Source organism: Haemaphysalis longicornis, unplaced genomic scaffold, assembly GCF_048455015.1.
Source record: "Haemaphysalis longicornis isolate Haplotype H1 unplaced genomic scaffold, Haemaphysalis longicornis Haplotype H1 scaffold_159, whole genome shotgun sequence".
Taxonomy (NCBI): Eukaryota; Metazoa; Arthropoda; class Arachnida; order Ixodida; family Ixodidae; genus Haemaphysalis; species Haemaphysalis longicornis.
The window spans coordinates 383,343-389,999 of NW_027526265.1; positions in this window are offsets into that span (position 1 = coordinate 383,343).

Consider the following 6,657-nt stretch of genomic DNA (forward strand, 5'->3'; position numbering starts at 1 on the left):
ATTCATAGATGGAAGCCGTCATCACGTTCCCTGTGCAGTGCTTACTCCGTGTGCACACCAATTGATTCTGGGGTGGGACTTTCTATCTTCGGCGTCCGCTGTCATTTCCTGCAATTTACCGGCTGTCGAACTCACGGCTACCCACTTCTGCAGCGTTGATGATGAGGAGCCGCCTCGGTTGGTGGCACAAGCTGATCAAGTTTTGCTTCCTGGGCAAGAGACACTAATGACAATGTGCTCAGATAGGATTCAAGATGGTGACATTTTAGCCGTTCCTGCAGGGTCCTTCCTTCCTAAAGGAGTCGTCATTCCCACCTGCCTCGTTCGGTTTTCGAATGGGTCGGCGGTACTTGCTGCAACGAACGTCAGTTCAGAGCCGATCTTGCTGCCCAAAGGTGCTTCTATTGCTACTGCTGCTGCTGACAGCCAGGTCATGTCTGTTATGCCGATTTGCTCGTCGTCAGCAGGCCAGCGCCTTTCGGATCCTGCATCGTCATCGGCCGCTCTTGTCGCAACCATTAGCTCTGACCTCAGCCCTAAAGAGGCAGAGTCCCTCCTTGCTTTGCTTGAAAGACACGCAGCTTGTTTTGACTTCTCTTCGTCGAAGCTGGGGCAGACTTCCGCAACAGCACACCGCATTGACACGGATGGCTCTCGTATCATCCGTTGCCGTCCGTATCGTGTATCTTCGTCTGAACGAAAGATCATCGAGGACCACGTTTCAGACATGCTTGAACGCAACATCATTCGCCCTTCTGTTAGTCCGTGGTCGTCGCCCGTCGTTTTGGTTCGTAAAAAAGACGGATCAGTGCGTTTCTGCGTTGATTATCGTGCACTAAACAAAATTACCCGAAAAGATGTATACCCCATGCCCCGGATAGATGACGCTCTGGACTGTTTACAAGGTGCGGAATATTTCTCGAGCATTGACCTCCGATCCGGCTATTGGCAAATTCCGATGCATGAATCTGACAAAGAAAAAACCGCGTTTTCTACCCCGGACGGACTTTATGAATTCAATGTTATGCCTTTTGGATTATGCAATGCCCCAGCTACTTTTGAGCGTCTCATGGATACAGTCCTGCGTGGACTCAAATGGAGGACATGTTTATGTTATTTGGATGATGTTGTGATCTTCTCATCGACTTTTCCTCAACATCTTGAGCGCCTGAACGAAGTACTTACATGCTTAGCAAATGCTGGACTTCAGCTCAACACAAAGAAATGCCGTTTTGCCAGCAAAACAATCAAAGTCCTCGGTCATGTCGTCAGCAAAGAAGGCATCCAACCAGACCCTGACAAAATAACAGCTGTGCTCAATTTTCCTCGACCGCTACAACAAAAAGCCCTCCGCAGTTTCCTCGGCCTTGCCTCTTACCTTCGCCGTTTTATTTCCGGTTTTGCCACCCTTGCTTCACCTCTCAACAGGCTTCTGCAATCCGACGTTCCCTTCACCTGGTCGGACGACTGTGAAAAAGCTTTTCACGCTCTTAAAGGTGCGCTTACTTGTCGCCCAGTGTTGTGCCACTTCGATGAGACAAGACCCGCACTTCTCCATACCGACGCCAGTGGGACCGGCATTGGAGCCGTTCTCCTCCAACGGGACGACCAATCAAGAGAGCGGCCTGTTGCTTATGCCAGTCGCTCTCTCACGCCCGCCGAAAAAAACTACAGCATCACAGAACAAGAATGCCTTGCCGTCGTTTGGGCTGTCCAGAAATTTCGGCCATATTTATACGGCCGCCATTTCACCATCGTAACCGATCATCACGCACTCTGCTGGTTATCGACTTTAAAGAACCTTACTGGACGCCTTGGACGGTGGATTCTTCGTTTACAAGAATACGACTTCTCTGTCACATACAAGTCGGGCAAGAAACACCTCGATGCAGACGCGCTATCGCGCTGCCCGCTATCGTCTTCACATACTGCTTGCGTAACGCCGCCGGCAAAAGCGTTGCCGCTTGCGCCTGTCAGCTCCGTTGCGGTCGGTGAACGCTTTGAGCTTAAAAAGCTCCAACAAGAAGACCACTATTGTAAAAGCATTGTCGACAGACTGAGTGGTAGAACACAGCCTCCAAACAGTCGCTTGCGCCGCCAGCAAACAAAATTTCGGGTTGTTGATGGCGTGTTACATCGTCAAAATTACCATCCTACTGGAGAAAAGTGGGTTCCCGTTGTACCCCGGGCACTGCAGCAGAAAATTTTGGAGGCATTTCATGACGATGCGACCGCTGGCCACCTCGGATATCAGAAAACGTATGACCGCATCCGAGCCCGTTTCTTTTGGCCTGGCATGTCCACCAGCGTATCCAAGTACGTCGCGTCCTGTACCTCCTGCCAGCGTCGCAAGCGCCCTACATCACCTCCGGCTGGACAGCTACAACCTATCTCGTGCCCCGCTGAGCCTTTTGAGGTTGTGGGGATTGATTTGTACGGGCCGCTACCTAGAACTCCTACCGGTTACCGCTGGATCGTCACAGCTGTGGACCATCTGACACGCTATTCTGAAACGGCTCCCTTGCGTACTGGATGTGCCGAAGAGGTCGCTAGCTTCTTTTTGCACCGCATCGTCTTGCGGCATGGCGCCCCTCGTGTCCTGCTAAGTGACCGGGGGAGAACGTTCCTCTCGAACATCGTTGCAGAAGTCTTGCATGCTTCACGAACTGTTCACAAATTGACCACCGGATATCACCCTCAAACTAATGGACTTACTGAAAGATTTCATCGCACGCTTTCTAACATGCTTTCAATGTACATTGCACCTGATCACAGCAATTGGGACCAAATACTCCCTTTCGTAACATTCGCTTACAATACGGCTACCCAACGCACCACCGGTTATTCCCCATTCTTCCTCGTATACGGCCGCCAACCGTCCTCGCCACTAGACACGTTTCTTTACCGCCCCTGTATCACGTTCTGCTCCAAGCACTGAACAGTTCATCTCTCGCGTGAAGTATTGCCGCCAGCTTGCCCGTGACCGCACTACTGAGTGTCAGCAGGACAGGACAGAGCGCTACAACGCATCTCACCGGACTGTTGATTTCCGACCTGGCGATGAAGTTTTGCTTTGGACCCTTTCCGGGTTACTGGACTTTGCGAAAAATTCCTTCACCGTTTCCTTGGACCGTACACCGTCCTAGAGAAAACCTCACCGGTCAACTTCCGCATAACCCCCGTAACTCCACCTGCCGACCGCCGATGCCGTGGCACCGAGATTGTGCACGTGTCTCGGCTCAAGCCGTTCCATCGTCGTCCTTCCGTGTGATTGCGGCCGGGAGGCCGCCTTAACGTGCGGGGGGGATAAGTGTGAGCGCGAGACTCCGAAGCGTAGGAAATCATTTATTTCACTGCTCCATTATCGGCATCACCAAACACATCGAGGAACGCTTCGTCTTCGACGAGACTGATCATCATCGTTAGTGGCTGGTCCGGTGTTCCGAGACGGCTTAGTCGTACAATAAACGCCTTACCTCACCGAGTAACCAAGGCCCTTAGAATATATATATATATATATATATATATATATATATATATATATATATATATAGATATATATATATATATATTGACCGGCCTCAGAGCTCTTGTAAATATAAACCCCCGCTTTAAAGTCGAGAGAGAAGCCGCTGTGGGGATAGCGTAATTGGTTAACGCACCGCACCGGCTATGCGGAGATGTGGGTTCGAGTCCCGCTCCCGGAAAACGGCGGATTTTTTCTCGACTTATATTTTCGCTTATTTATCAATGAATCAAAGAAACGTGACAAGCACACGTCATTCGGCCCTATTATATATTTCGAAAAAAAGCCGAATAGCACTGGCAATGACGACTGCAACCTTGATATGTATCTTTACCGAGTCCCTCGTCCCGTATCTCTCTGTTCTGCTACATGCATTACGAGGCACTGGCTCCAGCAGTTCGGATATGCCAATTGCTAACCCCGACCTCCGACCACGTTCTACGTGGCGGCCGCTGGGAAAGAAGACGTTCTACGTCTCCCGCGGTAGTCGAGGGGCGGCGCTAGTTGACCGGCCTCAGAGCTCTTGTAAATATAAACCCCCGCTTTAAAGTCGAGAGAGAAGCCGCTGTGGGGATAGCGTAATTGGTTAACGCACCGCACCGGCTATGCGGAGATGTGGGTTCGAGTCCCGCTCCCGGAAAACGGCGGATTTTTTCTCGACTTATATTTTCGCTTATTTATCAATGAATCAAAGAAACGTGACAAGCACACGTCATTCGGCCCTATTATATATTTCGAAAAAAAGCCGAATAGCACTGGCAATGACGACTGCAACCTTGATATGTATATATATATATATATATATATAGATATATATATATATATATATATATATATATATATATATATATGTATGTATATATATATATATATATATATATATATATATATATATATATATATATATATTGTAAAGGAGATGAATGGTACAGGCGCCAGTGAACGAAACACGATAGTGCGCCAGACTCCGCAGCCGCGAAAGCAATATCGACAGTTACAACAAAACGAAAACCACCGACGACGAAGACGACAAGCGCGCGTCTGTGAACCCGCTCCACCTTGGATAACGGTCATTAAAGGCCTTTCGTCAGCTACCTTGCGTTGAGCCATACATCCCCTTAGAATTGGTGGAGGTTGCTGTGGTCCTGACCTCTCTATACACTGGAACTCCACTCCCGGACGCTCCCCAGCGCCATGGCTCCTCCTCGCGAGACTGAGCCCCCGGCTGCACCTACTACGACGAGCATCATCTGTCCCGGTTGTATTCGTCAGCGGGATCCCCCATTCTTCAATGGCACGGACGAGCAGGACGTGGAAGACTGGCTTGCCACGTACGACAGAGTAAGCGCCCACAACAACTGGGGTGACAACGTGAAGCGGAACAACGTGGAATTTCACCTCACCGGTACGGCCGAGCTTTGGTATGGCAACCACGGAAAGCGATACCCCACGTGGTCGGAATTGAAATCGAGGTTTTTGGAACACTTCGGTCGCCCTTCAGTGCGGAAGCTTCACGCAGAGCAGCACTTGCAAGAACGAGCGCAGCAGCCTAGTGAGAGCTTCCTCAGTTACATCGAGGAAGTTGTGGATTTGTGCAGGAGGGTGAGCGCCACGATGAGTGACGAGGACACAATTAAGCACATCCTCAAAGGCATTTCAGATGACGCTTTTTAAATGCTGCTGGCGAAGAATCCCCAAACGGTCACCGACGTCATCAACCTGTGCCAGAGCAATGACCAGCTCAGGAGACCGCGAGCTCTTACACGGCGATCTGTTGGCCCGGATGTGTCGAGTTTAACGGCTGGTAGCGACAACACTCTGTCTTCGCGTATTCAGCAGTTCATCCGGGAAGAAGTTGCCCGTCAGCTTTCCCTTCCCTTTCCCTTCACACCGACGTCTGATGCCACCCTTGCCCCTTCATTTAGAAGTGCTATCCAGCAGCAGGTGGCCGATACCATTCCGTGCTCCCGCCAATACGCACCTGTGACCGCTTCGCTCATCGGTGCCGGCATCGCGCAACCCACACCACCTGCTGTTCCGCCCTCGTACGTGACCTCAGGGCAAACACTACCTGTTGCCGGACCTGTAACCTACGCCGACGCCATCTCCAGGCTCTTTGCCGAAGCCGTCACAAGTCAGCCAATCTTCCCGGTCATGCCGCAACAGCCCATTGAGCTCGCAGGAAGACCAACGTATCCCAGCTATCTGTCGATGCCGCCTGTGTTGCAGAGGCCGCCACGCGTACGGCTTGACCCGTCATCTTCGACCACCGCTTGGCGCACGCCGGACAATCGCCCAATCTGCTTTGTTTGCTTAACTCCCGGACACGTGGCGCGTTACTGCCGCCGCGGGGGGATGCCTGCACGGCAGCCTTCTCGGAACGTGCCGTATGTCTCGCCGCAGTCGATGCCTCGTGCTCCGACCAGTTTTGCCTAGACGACTCCGCCCGCCAACTCGCGTGACACCGCCAACCGTCACCCATCCCCGCGACGCCGTTCACTTTCACCGATGCATCGGCGCCCCTTGCCTCCTGAAGCGGAAAACTAGGCGCCGCAGTTCTGGAGGCAAGAGCTGCGTCATCGTCGAACTGTTCAAGACCTACCTTCTCACCCAATAACGTCATCGACATTATAATAGACGCAGTCGCCACTCATGCGCTTGTCGACACTGGAGCCGCCGTTTCAGTTATCCGCCTAGAGCTTTGCCGCCGCCTGAAAAAGGTTATGACGCCGCATTTTGGACCACCCTTACGTACTGCTTCAGCACGTTCGATCGAACCAGTCGGTACGTGTACTGCCTGGGTGTTCATCCAAGACGTTCTGTACATTGTTCAGTTCATTTCCCTTTCTTCATGCTCACATGACGTCCTCCTGGGATGGGATTTGCTATCCCGGCACAACGCTATCATTGACTGCGCCCGAGCCGAAGTAGAGTTGTTTTCGCCGCTTGATATACCATCAGACATTTCTCCAACACCTCTTTATGTGAAAGTTTCTGTCGCCGACGACACCACTATCCCTTCATGCTCCACCATCCCTGTGCCCTTGATCTGCCATCTTCCTTCTGACGTCAATGCAATTTTCACGCCGTCGCAATTGTTCTGCCAACGCCGATGTCTGTTGCTTCCTTTC